The 15,923-nt window shown below is 38.6% G+C and overlaps 2 long non-coding RNA genes across 2 annotated transcripts; both read left to right on the top strand.

The window, feature by feature from the left end:
- The first annotated feature begins 661 nt into the window (after nt 1–661).
- On the top strand, nt 662–1,433 carry LOC149173819 (uncharacterized). The gene is made up of 3 exons (XR_016259706.1): nt 662–782; nt 911–1,159; nt 1,330–1,433. It is a non-coding gene; the product is annotated as an uncharacterized LOC149173819 (long non-coding RNA).
- Nucleotides 1,434–2,082: 649 nt separating this feature from the next.
- On the top strand, nt 2,083–2,580 carry LOC149173818 (uncharacterized). Its single transcript, XR_016259705.1, has 2 exons — nt 2,083–2,210; nt 2,417–2,580. It is a non-coding gene; the product is annotated as an uncharacterized LOC149173818 (long non-coding RNA).
- The last annotated feature ends 13,343 nt before the right edge of the window (nt 2,581–15,923 follow it).

Below are 15,923 nucleotides of genomic sequence, written 5' to 3'. Positions count from 1 at the left end.
CTCTTCAACATCTTCCTCATCATCAAGGACTATTCCCTGCTCTGGTTCAAAATAGTGAACTAATTCAACTTTAGGCTCAACAGGTGCTTCATATTCCTCCCTAGCTTTCTAGCTTTAGGGGTCTTCCTCTTAAAATCTTTTTTCTGACAAGTAATTTGGCCTTCTTCCTTAGGTCCCATCTCTACCTTTGGTATTCTCTTTCAAGCCTCATTTTGACTATGTTGAATCTCTCCTTCAACTCATAAATCTCCTTTTCAATTTCTTGTTTACTCATGCCATTTTCCTTGGCATGCTTCTCCCTTTTGTTATGGCATCCATGAGAACTGGTTAGTAGTGGGTAGTTCTTAACCAAAAGGTTCCCAAAAGGGCGACTTCGGGACTGATTACAGAGAAAGGAGAATCAGTACCTGGATGGCCCCTCTTACGTGGAGCCGATTCACTGACCAAGCTTCCTACTCCACAGTCTACATCAAAACAAACATCTGTAGTTGAATGGGCACTACAGTTGCCAAATAGGCTTACACAGGCAACTGGAGAGCTTCATTTGAAAGGACAGATTATGCAGAAGGTTTGCAACTATGAACATGAAGCTCGGTATTCAAATGAGGTAGCACCAATTGAAGCATGCTCTAAAGAAGAAGGGTTTCCTTGCAGTCAGCAAAATGATTCTGATCGAGAAGAAAATTGTTTGGCAAGGAGATTAGAGTTCCTTTGTCTAAGTAAAACCTGCAGGCATTTTACATATCAGGAGTTGCAATCTGCTACTTCTGGTTTTTCAACAGGTTGCATTTGTAGTTTTCCTCATGGAGTTTTTCATTTCTGTGCTTCTGTTTTGAATGGGAAATTTCCCTTGAAATGTATATTAACCTTGTGAACTCAATTCAATTATGTAACATCCTTATTCTTGCAGGGAATTTTATAGGAAGAGGAGGCTGCAGTAAGGTGTACAGAGGATTTCTTCCTGATGGACAATCGGTGGTAGTGAAAATCTTGAATTCATCATCCAAAACAGAGCAAGAGCTTCTTTCTGAAGTTGAGATTCTTACTCTATTGAAGCACAACCATGTCATTACACTTATCGGTTACTGTGCAGAAGGCCTTAACCGCCTTCTGGTGTATAATTTTGTATCCAGAGGAAACCTTGAAGAGAATCTCCATGGTATATACTCAAAGTATTGCATTTTAAGAATCATGAAATCGTGTAGAAATATTAAGCAGTAGTACGTTTTAAGCATCATAGTGTTATGTATTGTATGGCAGGGTCTTTCATTTTCTCTTTTCTGAGATTTGATTATAGTCCTAGCTATTGACTATGTATATATTTTTCAGGAGGAGAGGAAAAGCCAATACTTCCTTGGAAAGTGCGATTAAAAGTGGCTATAGGAGTTGCTGAAGCATTAGATTACTTGCATAATGGCTTTTCTCAATCTGTCATTCATGGAGAGGTAAAGTCTTCCAATATCTTGCTTTCTGAAGAGTTTGAACCACAGGTATAAATCTTTTTACTGCAAGAAGAATCAAGACTAAATTGCACAATTCAGTATTTAAAGAGATCTTAGTGATCTAGACTTGTAAACTGAAACTTGGAATTCTGCACTAATGAAAAATTTCAACAGAATTAATGTGCGTGTTATTATAATAGTTGTCAGATTTTGGGCTAGCAAGGTGGGCACCAACATCTTCATATATCACTTGCAGCGATGTTTTAGGAACATTTGGGTATGTAAGCATCTTCCCAGTTTCGATTGGCCATTTTCAGATTAAAGCTATCCAATTTGTAAATTCACTAATTGTGATTGTAGTTTGACAGGTATCTTGCTCCAGAATACTTTGTTTATGGAAAGGTTAATGAGAAGACGGATCTGTATGCATTTGGTGTGGTCCTTCTTGAGCTAATAACTGGAAGGAAGCCAATTGATACAGCAAGTCCCAAGGGTCAAGAAAGCCTGATTATGTGGGTAAGTCCTGGTTTTTACAGTTGACTCTCTTCTTCATGTTTATTTATATTGATTATCCTTATTAGGGGCTCATGTTTAACCTTCTGTAAATGTTGAAACCAGGCAAGACGACTCTTACAGGATGGGAATATCGAAAGTCTTGCTGACAAATGTTTGCAAAATGTTTATGATACAAATGAAATGCATAGAATGATGCTTGCTGCTACGCTTTGTCTAAAGGAAACATCTCATTACCGTCCTTGCATGAGCCGAGTAATTTATCTTCCTCTATTCATTTCTATATGCTTCAGGGGCTTGTTTTTACTACCTCGTGTGTTTTTTGAGGGTATTCTTTACCTGCAAAAATTACTTTAGGGTGCAATTTCTCTTACATTTTCTTTTAGCTGTAAAACACTCTATGTTAACCACATCTGTTCATCTCTGCTTACTCTTTAATACCAAGATATGATTAATGGCAGATTTTAAAACTACTACAAGGAGAAGATGAGAGGACTGACTGGGCGTGGTGCCAGAATACAATGATCAAGGATATGGATACTTCAGATGAGGATGACATTGTAGAAAATCAGGGGGGGCATGATATACAAACCCATCTCACCCTTGCCATGCTTGGGGTGGATGATGATACGGTATCACTTAGTAGCACAGATCATAGTGTGGGCATTTTGCCAACAAACAATTCTTTGGAAGATTACGGACTGCGCCGATGTAGCAATTCATCAAGCTTTTAATTCAAGATTAAAAGAAGTGAGTTTTGTTGCCAGCAATACATTTGTTTATGGTTGCTTTATAAGTTTCCCATGGCCACAGTGGTTTCATATTCTTATATGGCCAGGAATGTGACGTATTATGCTAGACCTCAAAGAATAGCTAAGGATTGTATGAAAACTAGGGGATTGAACAATAACATTGAATGGGTGTTTGCAGTTATATTGTTCCTCTGCCAAGAACTCTGCTCTTTTGGACCTCAATTCCCCTCAAATAAAAATGTTTTGTTTAATTGGAACTTATTTACATCCTAACATGCAGGTCGATTTCTCCAAGAGAATGTACCTGGGCAACAAATGATATCCAAGTTGAAATCTTAACAATGGAATTAACTAATTATTTTCAATCGATTTCCTTCATTGTTGCTAGTTGATTTTTCCTGGGATTATCGACATCTCATTTATTGGGTTCACCTCACCCTGATTTGAACTTCTTTCATTTGAATCAACTTCATCTCTGGTTAGAACATTTTTTGATTGATTTCATTTTCCAACAAATGTGGTATTTAAGTTACTTTCTTCTTGCAAGTCGATTTTACCGTTATTAGTACACAGCTAGTAGATTTGTTTGACATGATCATTTTCTTCAATTTCAGGGTCGACTAGCTTAATGATAGTGTCCTTTTGCTTCAGCTCATGTTCATTCATCAGTTCTCAATTGATTCTCTCTATGTTCAAAATGGATTCAAGTAGCTTAGGAATTACATCGATTTCCATGTTCATTCATCAGTTCTCAACTGATTCTCTCTGTGTTCAATGGATTCAAGTAGCTTGGAAATCACATCAATTTCCTTTTATATTGTATTAAAATGTACAGGAATGTCATAGTGGAATTGCTTTCCACAACAATACTTCTTTGTAACTATGGACTTTATCTCAACTCAACTGGATTTGATTTCTAACAAGAGATTTCCTTAATAAATTCCTCTTGACAAATTTTTCTGTTATAAAACTTTGCAAAAGCATACCCTTGGTATAGCTCACTACACAAGAAAATTCATTTTTGAAGCATAATTCTTATACTTGCAACTTTCATTTCTCTGTATAGACTTTCTAGAAAATAAATTGCGTGTAAAGAGTCTATATTCCACTCTTGGATTCATTTTGTTGGAGAGTTATGTGAAGGACTAATAGTTATGTGAAGGACTAACGAACCTAGTAGTCACAGGACGAAAAAAACCCTGAGGCAGTAAAAATTTGTACATGGGTCCACATTTGCTCCCGTTATGGTCCTTACAGAGAGTGCACTGAAGGTAGGCATGTTGCAGTTGGTAGAATATGACGAATGTGCTCCCTTCATGTTCTCTAAGATGACAACTTACAATTATTTGACAATTTCCTCATCCAAATGATTTTGAATGAGTAATTTCATCTAAATTTAACTGATTTTCAAACTGGGATTTAGTCTTCTTAATTTAACTGATTTTCAAACTGATATTTAGTCAGTGTTATTGAGGAGTGAAATAGAAACTGATTTTCTCTTGCAGAGAATAACAAGGATTGGTGTGAGCTTATACTCTGCCTTATAGACCTTCAAATACAAATAAGCTCTTGTATCCCTATTTCAATCACATAATTTAAATGAATATAATGTCATTTTATTAGAAAAATGCAATGAGTATGAAATAGATCATCAGAATGGCCACTGTAGCCCAGGCTGGTGAGAACTTGAGTATTTTATATCTGACTAAACACATGCACATGAAAAGAAACATCACCTGACACAGACATGAACAAGATAGAATCTAGATATTAGAATTTTGGGGAAAAACAATTGCGCCTTAACAGAGAGCTTCTTATCCTACACCACACATTTCACTCTTTCAAGGTGGAGTTACAAACTGAACATGCAATGACTGAGCTGCATGGTCACCAAAGTTGTAACACACCCAAAAAAACAATGCTTCATATCGGCATCTCAATTATGTGTGTTTAACATTAGTGATATAGTCTCTTCTGAACTTTTATTTCAAGTAGAAATTTGATTAAATTTCAAAAGTGCAAGAAATCACAGAAAACCCTCCGGCAGTAAATTGATAGGAGAAATCTTCAAAAAAACCTGGAAGCTGTCCTGTTCATATTGTCCTGGACTTTTCAGCCAAGTTAATATGTCTGTAAAGAATACTATTTTATCCTAAGAAAAGATTGACACTTTGTTTATCACCAGATGAAAATAAATTAGAAGCAAAACATCAGGTTGGTGACAAATCCAAAACAAGTTGCAAGACTGTAACCCAATCTGCAAAACATCAAAAAACTGATTGTCCCAGAGTGGGATGCACTATGGGAAGCTGTGCTGTCCCATCTTTTACTAGTGTCAGCTTCATAGCACCTGCTTCCATTTCCAGCAGCTCTGTCTTTAAGAGAGCATCGGCCTCTATCTTGATAGTGTTTTCATCAAGAGATTTGTAGCTGATTTCCATTTTTAATCTTTATGGCAGCTGTTTATAGTCCTGTAGGACTGAAAGTATGGATGTTGCAAAGCTTCATTAGCTGTTATTCTTTTGTTTCCATCCACTTGTAACATTTGTTTCAGCAAATCCACACCTTCTAGACACCCAACATTTTTAACAAATCTTGTGAGGGATGGGAAAGGCTTTCCCGGATTTGGAAATATGATATCCAACTGCTCCTTTACAGATTGCCCACGAAATAGTGGCTCACCGATGAACAATTCTACCGACATGTTATTTGTTGCTTTTTTCTAGACTAGCTCTCACAAAGCATTTGAGTTGTTCCTGTTCCTGGTTGGTTTTTTTATAATTTTATAGACAAGTTCCATGTCGTGGAAATGTGAAAAAAGATAGTGATATTGCCACCATGTGGCTCTTATCATATATGGTTTTATACTTCTTCAAAAAATTCTCTAAGAGTTCACAATGCTAAAATTCACTAGGACTTTACAAAGTTTTATTATTTAGTGAAAGACTTGCCAAGTTCTTACAAGATTTTATAATTGAGTAAAATATTCGCCATGCCTGGTGAGAGATTCGCCAGAAAATTATATATACATATTATATTATTGATAAAATCGCCTTCCATTTTTCCTATATACCATGGAGATTCGCCCAATTATTATATTTATAAATTTGGGGGGGGTTCTTAAAATTTTCCCTGTCCTGCTCTCTCTGCAATCAAACAATACAGCTCACAGACTAAATAGACATAGTATATATCCTCCTCAAGTCCTCCAAGCCTCCTATTTCCTTGCGCATTTTTTCTTGGGGTCCAGTGAAGCCACATGTGTGAATTGACCTCATCACACTCACTAAACAGGAAGAAGTAACTGCGCAATCCTTAAGGAAATAATTCCTTCTACATGCAAGGAATATTCACAATGGAATATTCTAGAAACTAATAGTACATTGTCCCTCCATCTGATCTCAACTGGATCTCTATCTGAACTGACATGCATGAGTTATTCATGAGAGAATATTCATTTATCTAAAGTGCAGCAGTTATATGCAAGCATGCATTAACTAACTGAACTCACATTAATTCAACAAACTGTTTGAATTAATCTAACTGGATTTGACTCAATTAACTAAGCCAACTAATTACAACTGAATATTGAACTCATCCTTATCTCTTTAAATGATGAATAAATTCCTCAATCAATGGAGAAACTATTGCATGTCCTCAAATAGATTTCATGTTTTACTTTTCACAACTAATTAACTCATGGTGAATTAATTAATTATTTTTCAAACATCTGTTAAGATCAAATTCGAATTTTACTTCACTATTTTAGTTTAGGGACTGACTAAAATAGGAAGGTATCCCAAAATACTCTTTATTGAATGTTATTTTTAGTATTTCTTGTTTCTATTTTCAACACTCCCTCTCAACAAGAAAGGGATTATCAGTAACCCCAATCCTGTCTCTATGGAACTCGAACTTGCATTTTGACAATGCCTTCGTCAAAATATCTGAATCTCGTTCCTCAGTCGAAACATGCAGCAACAACATGATCCTCTTAACCACACAATCTCGAAGATGGTGATACTAGATATCTATGTGCTTGGACCTGTTTTGAAAAACTAGATTCTTAAAGAGTTTGATGCAACTCTGATTATCACAGTAGATCACTGTAGGATCCATCCTCTAACCAAAAAATCCCACTAGAATCTTCTACATCCAAATGGTGTCACATGTAGCCTCACTAACAACCATGTATTCAGCCTCCGCTGAGCTAAGTGCAACTGATCTCTGTTTCCTGTTGTACCAGGAAACTGCAACTTAACCAAGGTTGAAGATTCCTCTAGAAGTGCTCTTTCGATCTAATGGACTCCCTACCCAATCTGCATTTGTGAAGCCCTAAAGCTTCACTCCGTCTGTCTGTCTGCACCACAATCCAAACTGAGATGTGCCTCTGAGGTATCTTAGCACATGCTTCGTTGCCTTCCAAAACAACTTGGTAGGCTGAACCATAGCTTAACTCAGCTGGTTCACCGCAAAGCATAAGTCGGGTCATGTGTTCACTAGATACATAAGTAAACCCACCAGCTTCCGATAAACAGTAACAGCTACTACCTCACATGAAGTAGCATCCTCCTCCTTCCAGTTCCCAGTTAGAGGAGTCTGCATGGGCTTGCACTTCTCCATGTGAAAGCACCTGAGTATCTCATTGGCATACTTTCCTTGAGACACAAATACTTCACCATATTTCTGCCACACCTCCATGCCTAGAAAGTAGTGCATAAGACCCATGTCTTTCATTCTGAACTCTCTTGCAAGGTACTCCTTGCAAGACTGTATTAGGTGATCATCACCTGTCAAAATTAGATCATCGACATAAAGAACAATGATCAATGGCTTACCTTCTACCATGATGTGGTAATGGTTCGCATCTGGTTCACTCTTGGTGAAGCCCAACCCGGTGAAATCACTGTCAATCCTAGTGTACCAAGCATGGGGTGCTTGCTTCAACCCATATAGAGCGCTCTTGAATTTTCACACATGCGACTCACTATCGAAGGTTTCGAAACCTTCTGGCTGCTAAATGCACACCTCCTCCTCAATCTTCCCATTAAGGAATTCTGTCTTCACATCCATCTGGTGGATCTTCCACCCCATCTGACCTGATAGTGCCAACATTGATCTAATCAACGATTACCTTGCTACAGGAGCAAAATTCTCATTGTAGACAATCCTCTCAACCTGTGAGAAACCTCGGGCAACAAACCTTGCCTTGTGTTTCTCAACACTGCCATCAGCTACCTGCTTTAGCTTGTAGAGCCATCTAGAGCTCACCATTGACTTGTCCTGAGGTCTTGGGACAGCATGCCACACACAGCTCCACATGATGGAGTCATACTCCTCCACCATTGCATCAACCCAGACTGGTTGCTGCACTACCTCCTCGAATGAAGAAGGCTTGGAATCTACAGACTCCCCAACAAGGGCCAGGTAACAAACAATTATGCGGAAGCTTAATCGAATATGAGCAAGATCAAAAGAACACGTATAACTGATAAGAAGAAATCAATCACACATAACATAGAAGAAATAACCAGGGGAAAGACACAGCCTAAAACCCCAACTCTGTATTATCACACAAGTGGAAATCTTGTTCAAGTTACAAAAAGAATCAACTCTCAAGCTATCTTGCTCTCTCTGTAATCAAACAATATAGCTCACAGAGTGAACAGACATAGTATATATCCTCCTTAGCCTTGGAGAGTATATATCCTCCTCAAGCCCTCCAAGTCTCCTATTTCCTTGCGCAATTTTTCTTGGGGTCCAGTGAAGCCACATGTGTGAATTGCCCTCATCATGCTCACTAAACAGGAAGAAGTTACTACGCAATCCTTAAGGAAAGAATTCCTTCCACATGTAAGGAATATTCACAATGGAATATTCTAGCAACTGATAGTACACTGTCCCTCCATCTGATCTCAATTGGGTCTCTATCTGAACTGACATGCATGATTTATTCATGAGAGAATATTCAGTTATCTGAAGTGCAACAATTATATGCAAGCATGCATTAACTAACTGAACTTACATTAATTCAACAAACTGTTTGAATTAATCTAAATGGACTTGACTCAGTTAACTGAGCCAACAAATTACAACTCAATATTAGAACTCATCCTTATCTCTTTAACTGGTGGATAAATTCCTCAATCAATGGAGAAACTGTTGCATGTCCTCACATAGACTTCATGTTTGATTTTCCACAGCAAATTAACTCATGGTGAATTAATTAATTATTTTTCAAACAACTGTTAAGATCAAATTCGAATTTTGCTTTACTATTTTAGTTTAGGGACTGACTAAAATAGGAAGGTATCCCGAAATGCTATTTATAGAATGCTAGTTTTAGCACTTTCATTTTTCCATCCCTTGTTGCTAAGTTCAACACTGGTTGAACTGCTATTTATAGTAGTGTTATTTATAGTAGTGCTATTTTTAGCAATTCTATTTTTAGCATTTCTTGTTGTTATTTTCAACACTAGTGAAGCCAATTCCCCGTATAAATGTATCAAATTTCTGATACCACATCCTTGGTGACTATTTTAACCCATACAGAGACTTCTTTGACTTGCATACCAATTCTTTCTTACCCTTCACTGCAAAACCTTCAGGTTGCTTCATGTAGATCTCCTCTTCTAGATCCCCATGAAGAAATGTTGTCTTCACATCCATCTGTTCTACCTCAAAATCAAAAGTAGAAGCAACATATAAAAGTAATCTAATAGAAGTTACCTTGGCAACAGGAGAAAAAATATCACCAAAATTAATTCCCAGCACCTGGGAATAACCTTTTGCTACCAACCAAGCTTTGTATTTCTACACCTTTCCTTCTACATTTGTCTTGTTCTTGAACACCCATTCGTTGCCAATGGGTTTCCTTCTAGCCGGAAACTCCACCAGATCCCAAGCCTCATTTTTGTACAAAGATGTCATTTCATCAACCATGGCCTCTTTCTAGAGTTTTTCATCCTCTGAATCTACTGCTTCATTTATAGTTCTGGGATCATCATCAGTAATAGATAAAGAAAAATTTGAATAGAAAGCAGATGGACTATACCTTTCTGGTTTCATTCTTTCTCAAACTTATCTTCTCACACCCAGAGTTTGTGGCTCTTCATCTTCTAATTCCTCCTCTACTGTAGAGTCTAATTCTTCCTCCTTTAGCTCAAACTCTATCTTCTCAGGTTCCTTTCGTTGGACTTCATGTTTAATAACATCTTTCACCTCTCTAAACACCACATCTCAGTTGTACACAACCTTCCTTGTCACTGGGTTCCAAAGCTTATAACCCTTTAAACCATCCTTATACCCAATGAAGATGCACTTTTCAGATTTACTATCCAATTTGGTTCTTTTCTCCTTTGAAACATGTACATATGCATAACATCCAAATACCCTCAGATGTGAAAGAGAAGGTTTCTTACCAGTCCATACCTCTTGTGGAGTCTTATCTTCCAATGCTGATGAAGGTGATCTGTTGACCAGGTAACATGTTGTCTCCACTGCGTCTACCCAGAATTCTTGTCCTAACCCAGCAGCACTGAGCATGCTTCTTGCCCTTTCCATCAATGTCTTGTTCATTCTTTTTGCAACTCCATTTTTCTCAGGTGTGTATGGAGTAGTCTTCTTCCGTGCTATACCACACTTCTTACAGAATTCTTCAAATTCCTTGCTGCAAAACTCTCCACTGTTATCTATCCTCAACACCTTTATCTTCTTCTCTGTCTGGTTTCCACCGGAGCCTTAAATTCTTTAAACTTGTCAAAGACTTCATATTTCTTCTTAAGGAAATATGTCCATGTATTCCTTGAGAATTTGTCTATAAATGATACATAGTACATAGACTTACCCAGTGATGGAACCTTCACAGGTCCAAGCACATCACTATGCACGAGTTCTAATATATGTTTCGCCCTTTTACCATGAGAGGGGAAACTCACTCGATTCTGCTTTCCATATACACAATTTTCATAGAAATCAAAATCTAGAGAGCTATTACTCATACCTTCTACCATACCTTTACCATGAAGTATTCGAAGGCCCTTCTCTCCAATATGTCCAAGCCTTTGATGCCACAGCATGGTCTTCTCTCCAGAGACCACTAGATTTTCTGCTCCACTATCAGGAACCACAGAACTGTTGCACCCATCAACAATAGTGATACCTTGTAGCTTGTATAGAGTTCTAATTTGAACTCCCCACATCAATACTAGTGCCCCCCAAACCATCTTGTAGGTATCCTTCTCGAACATTGTTTTTACACATGCATCATCCATCTTGCTTACATAAATCAAATTTCTGGCTAATGTAGGAATATGTAGAACACCCAGAAGTTTTCTAACCCTTCCTTTCTCCATTTCGAGCACACCACCTTTACAGGTTTTCCTGGAGATTTAGATCTCCCTCTAGATTTAGACATCCCACTCGATGACTTATTTTTGTTTCTATTCTGGGACTGTCGTCGTACAGACAAGGCATCACCATTCTGGCTCTCCATATTTTTCCATCTCATTTCCTTTGTCAACAAGGATGAGACTATTTCATAAAACTGCAAGGCAGTGTCATTGCTACCTATTGCAATAACCAGACTATCCCACGAATCTGGTAGAGAACACAACAAACTAATGCACTTATCTTCATCTGAAATTTTAATATCAACAGATAATAACTGACTTACCATAGTATTAAATGCATTCAGATGCTCTATCACCGAGTCTCTACCTTTCATCCTTAGGTTATACAGCTTTTTCCGCAGGAACAGTTTATTCACCAGAGACTTAGATTGGTACAAAGTCCCTACCTTGTCCCACAAAGCCTTCGTCGTAGCTTCCCCTGATACATTCAACAATACTGAATCTGAGACATAGAATCGTATTGTGCTGTTTGTCTTCCGATCCAACTTCTTCCATTCTTCATCGAACACTCCCGTTGGTTTAGTACCCGGATCTACCGTGATCCACCGATATTTATCCACCAATAGATCCTCCATCTTGAGTTTCCATAACTCAAAACTCTGACCATTAAATTTCTCGATCTTTATCTTTCCACTGCTCACAATCTTCTTTCACCACTACAATTGATCTCGCATATCTCCCACTGAATAGGGTTTACCACAAGCCCAAGCGAAACCCTCAGCAACAAAGGCATCCCCTTGAAGCCAAAACAGCTTTAATACCAAATGTAGGTTTTAACCCCATACAGAAATTACCTGCATACAAATTCTAAAACACATAAAATAAACAATGCGAGAGCATAACACATAAAACACATATACACAGAGATTTTCCCTTAGATCCCAAAACCGGGACTACCAACTTGATTTTTCATTATGTTCCTTTCAATGTTACAATACATATTTATACATGTCGAAGCATTCAATACCATGGACCAAAAATCATTGCGTCCAAAACCATGGACCGAAAACCATCGCATCCAAAACCATGTGCGAAAAGCATGCACAAAACCATAGGTAGGTCCGCGCAACCTAATATAGGGTCCAAAAACAAAATTTTCCAGAGCACTGCCCCAAACCCCATAGATTGGGGTTACCTACACCTCTCCAACCCCCTATGACCCCCTCGCTATGCAATTGGTGCAACGAAGGGGGGGCTCCGCCCCCCCTCAAACCCCTCGGTTAACTACATGGGCTAGTCGTGGAAAGAATATAACACAACCCAACAATCTTTTCTTGTTTAGAGGGTTGGAAAAGAGCTCGAAAGAGGATGCCCCATTTTATTCTCTTTTATGATTCAAAAGGGAAAAATTCTCGACAATATTTTCATATGAGTTTTACATGTCGAGAAAAGAGCTGAAACGTGACTTGGCATCATTGTCGAACATCCATCACATGTCGCTAGGCAAAAAGGTAAAGTGCATTATCTAATTATTGAGGAAAAATATGTCAAAATAGTTATAAAACCTAATATTTTCATGCAAAATAAATAAAAAGGAGGAAAAGTAAATATTTTTTACCATTTACCATTTTATCTTGATGTGAAAGACTTTTTACTCACTTTTTCCCTAATTGTTCCGGAGTAGATTGTGGGAGATCTGGGAGGTCATTCGATGAGCTGCTAGTTACAGGTAAGAGCCAAGGCCCTGAGCTTCATTTTCATGCCTTTTATTCCTGTTTTTAACCATTTTTAGGATTTTTGAGGGAAGATTTATCAAAATCTTTTCTCCCTCGGTCAGCGCGACTTCTAGGCATGGAATCACGCCGATTGAGGGTAATTAACATGGCCTATCACGTTGTCGGTGCAACTGTTTTTAAAACAGGCATGTCGGCACTGTGAATAGGGAAAAACCCTATTTCCTCATAAAACTACCATTGAAACTTGAAATTTATGGGCCAAAAATGATTGTTGACTCAAATATATGGCTTTTTCAGGAAAGAATCGTTGAAAATGGTAGACTGGAAAGAACGAGAGCACGAGGATGTAGACACCTAGGCACTAAATGATCCAAATTTCCTGGAAGCTTTTAGGCCCTATGGGCTCCTAAAATTATTTCTCACGCCAGGGATGCGGGCCTAACCTGAGTTGCTTCAGTACCTGATTAGTCTCTGGGACATAAATCAGGAAATATTCATCATTGGTGACCAGGAGCTAGAGTTAGAAACTTCAACATATATTTCATCACAGGACTGTCCAGAAGAGGGGAACCAGTCAACTTATATAGGCCAAGACCGATTGGGGCAAGCATATCCAAGTTGCGCATCGAACCTTGCCCTGAAGCCCTCAAATCCAAGAGTGGAAAGATTGATATTTCCACTGTTCAAGATCTGACACTGAGAGTGCTACTATTGACTATCAACAGAGTGGCGGGGTCCCAGGCAATGCATGAGACTAACAAGTTGAAGTTCCTGCATGCTATCGATTGCACAACACCGATAATATTCAACTGGGTGGAGGCCATGAAGATCAACATAAAACACCAGCTGACCAAAGCTAAGGTGGGGAAACTAAAGCAATTTTTCTTCAGATCCTTACTAGTGACCTTTTTCTTAGAATGCATGCCACTATTCCATTACCAGTTGACTGTGGTAGATCCTCCCATGCCACACAACCTGGGGATGGCCTGCTAGAGTCGTTTGATGCCCAGGATCACTGGGGGCCAACACATTTCGTACAAACCTACATTCTTTTCATGGCTACGATGACAGAAGATCGTCGTGGAGGATGGGCCATACAGTGGCACCGACTTCTGTGGAGATCCGAACATGCTGCTACCAGATGGAGATGATTTTGATGATGAAGTTAAAAAATATATTTTTTTATTTTTTTATTTTTAATGGTTTTGGGTATATATGTGTTTATAAAATTTTTCTTTGTTAATGTAGATGTTGGACTAGAGCATCTTATAGGGATGTCCCCAATAGGTAGGTGCGTCGCCCGCCCAATTGATGCTATCGCTTCTTATCAGGAGGGGAGTGACCACGAGGAGGAGATCGCGAGGAATCTTGAGGGGTTGACTCATGGTATCCCAGAGTATGCTCGGGTGGGAGACATTCCTCGCCAATACCAGAGACACACGATGGGAGTATCAGATCAGATCCATCAATTGCTGACTCGTGTTGCACGAGCCATGTCATGCTACCACGATCACCATGCTGATTAGTTCCTAGGTCCAGCACTTACATTTTTTGAGGCCTGCGAGGTGCCGATGTCATTTTGGACACAGATATTATTTTTTTGGGTTTAGACGTATCAAACATTATCACCATATATATATATCTATATATATATGTGTGTGTGTGTGTGTGTGTGTTGTATTTTCTTGCTTACTATGGTACAAATTATTTGTTTTATCTTTTCACATGTTTTGTAAATGTCTGTCCAACACATAATTAGCTAATGCATCTGTCAATGTATTCATGTGTCTGGGAATATGATGATATGTAATGTAATCAAAATGTCTTTTCATTAGATGAATATGGAGATACATTCTCAATATTTCAGGGTTTCTGACGGAATATTTCCCGTAGAGTTGAAGGACGACAAGTTGTGAATCCAGGTTGACAACCAACTCTCGAATGTCAAGAGCAATGGCTTCTGATAACAGTTCAATGACCGCACTGTATTTAGCAATGTTGTTAGTTGTACGACCTAAATAGATACCTTGAAGGTCAATCAACTCACCGTGAGGGTCATATATATCCCATGCCACGAATGATAAGTTCTGGGTACTACGGCAAGCACCATCATCAAAACCGATGTGAGGAGTCATAGACATTTGCAAAGCTAGGAAAACATAATAAATAGGAAAGTTGTTTGAAAACTAACACACCAAACCACACTGCACAAAAATGAATGACACACTAATGTACACAAGTAACCATGCAAGATGACCTAAGCATAGTAATTCTTGAGAGAGTCCATGCTTGGACTTGGGTAATCAATCAACACAGATGAACACTAAAGTTTTATCATTTTCATGATGAGTAAGCATTGAATCGGCCAAATAGAGTAGAACTCATATAAGTCTTTGCCCCCATGCCCCCTGGACGAGGGAGGGTTACAAGTCAGATGACAAACCCATTGCAATAATGGGTAATCAGTAAAAACTTGGGGAGGGAGAAAAATCTTGAATCCATGAAGGGATAAAGGTGCCCTCAGTTGAAAGAGCTTGACAATGGTAGGTGAAACTAACATGTCAATAGGCATCTGAGAAGAGAACTGCTCAAAACACAAAGACATGACCACTAGGTGAGGCAAGAACGAGGAATGATGATGAGTGTCATTCCAAGGTGGTTCCTCGAGAGACATTACTTTCATGATAGTTTCATTAGCAATAAAAGTCTTGGCAAAGGGATCAGAAGATTCCAAAGCGCCAAGCCATGGGGATTGAGAATACATATCGAGAGAAATCCTCGAAACAAGAGAATCAGGTGATATAAAACTCAAGGCCGAAAAAATCTCCACGTAATTGATTTCATCAGGGCTAAGTGGCATAAGCTCGTCCCAGGTATCAACAAGATCCAGTGAAGGTCAAATTTGATTGAGATCGTGTTGAAAGAGGCAACATGAGGAGGTGGGAGTGGAAAAATTCCCTTTAAGGAAGAATATTTGAAAATACCTACCCCCACACTCTCATAGGGAGCACCAGTGTGCTTGAAGTATGGAACATTGCCATCCGAGGAGGAAGAGGCAAAGAAGGACAGTTGGTCGAAAATGAAAATCATCCCTTTATGGGGAAAACGAATCATGAAAAATAGGGAGGA

Source organism: Pinus tabuliformis, chromosome 4_2 (assembly GCF_031772625.1).
Source record: "Pinus tabuliformis cultivar Carrire ecotype Pingquan chromosome 4_2, CPIR1, whole genome shotgun sequence".
Taxonomy (NCBI): Eukaryota; Viridiplantae; Streptophyta; class Pinopsida; order Pinales; family Pinaceae; genus Pinus; species Pinus tabuliformis.
The sequence above is the reverse complement of the archived record's forward strand: the minus strand, read 5'-3'. Positions and strand labels throughout refer to the sequence as shown.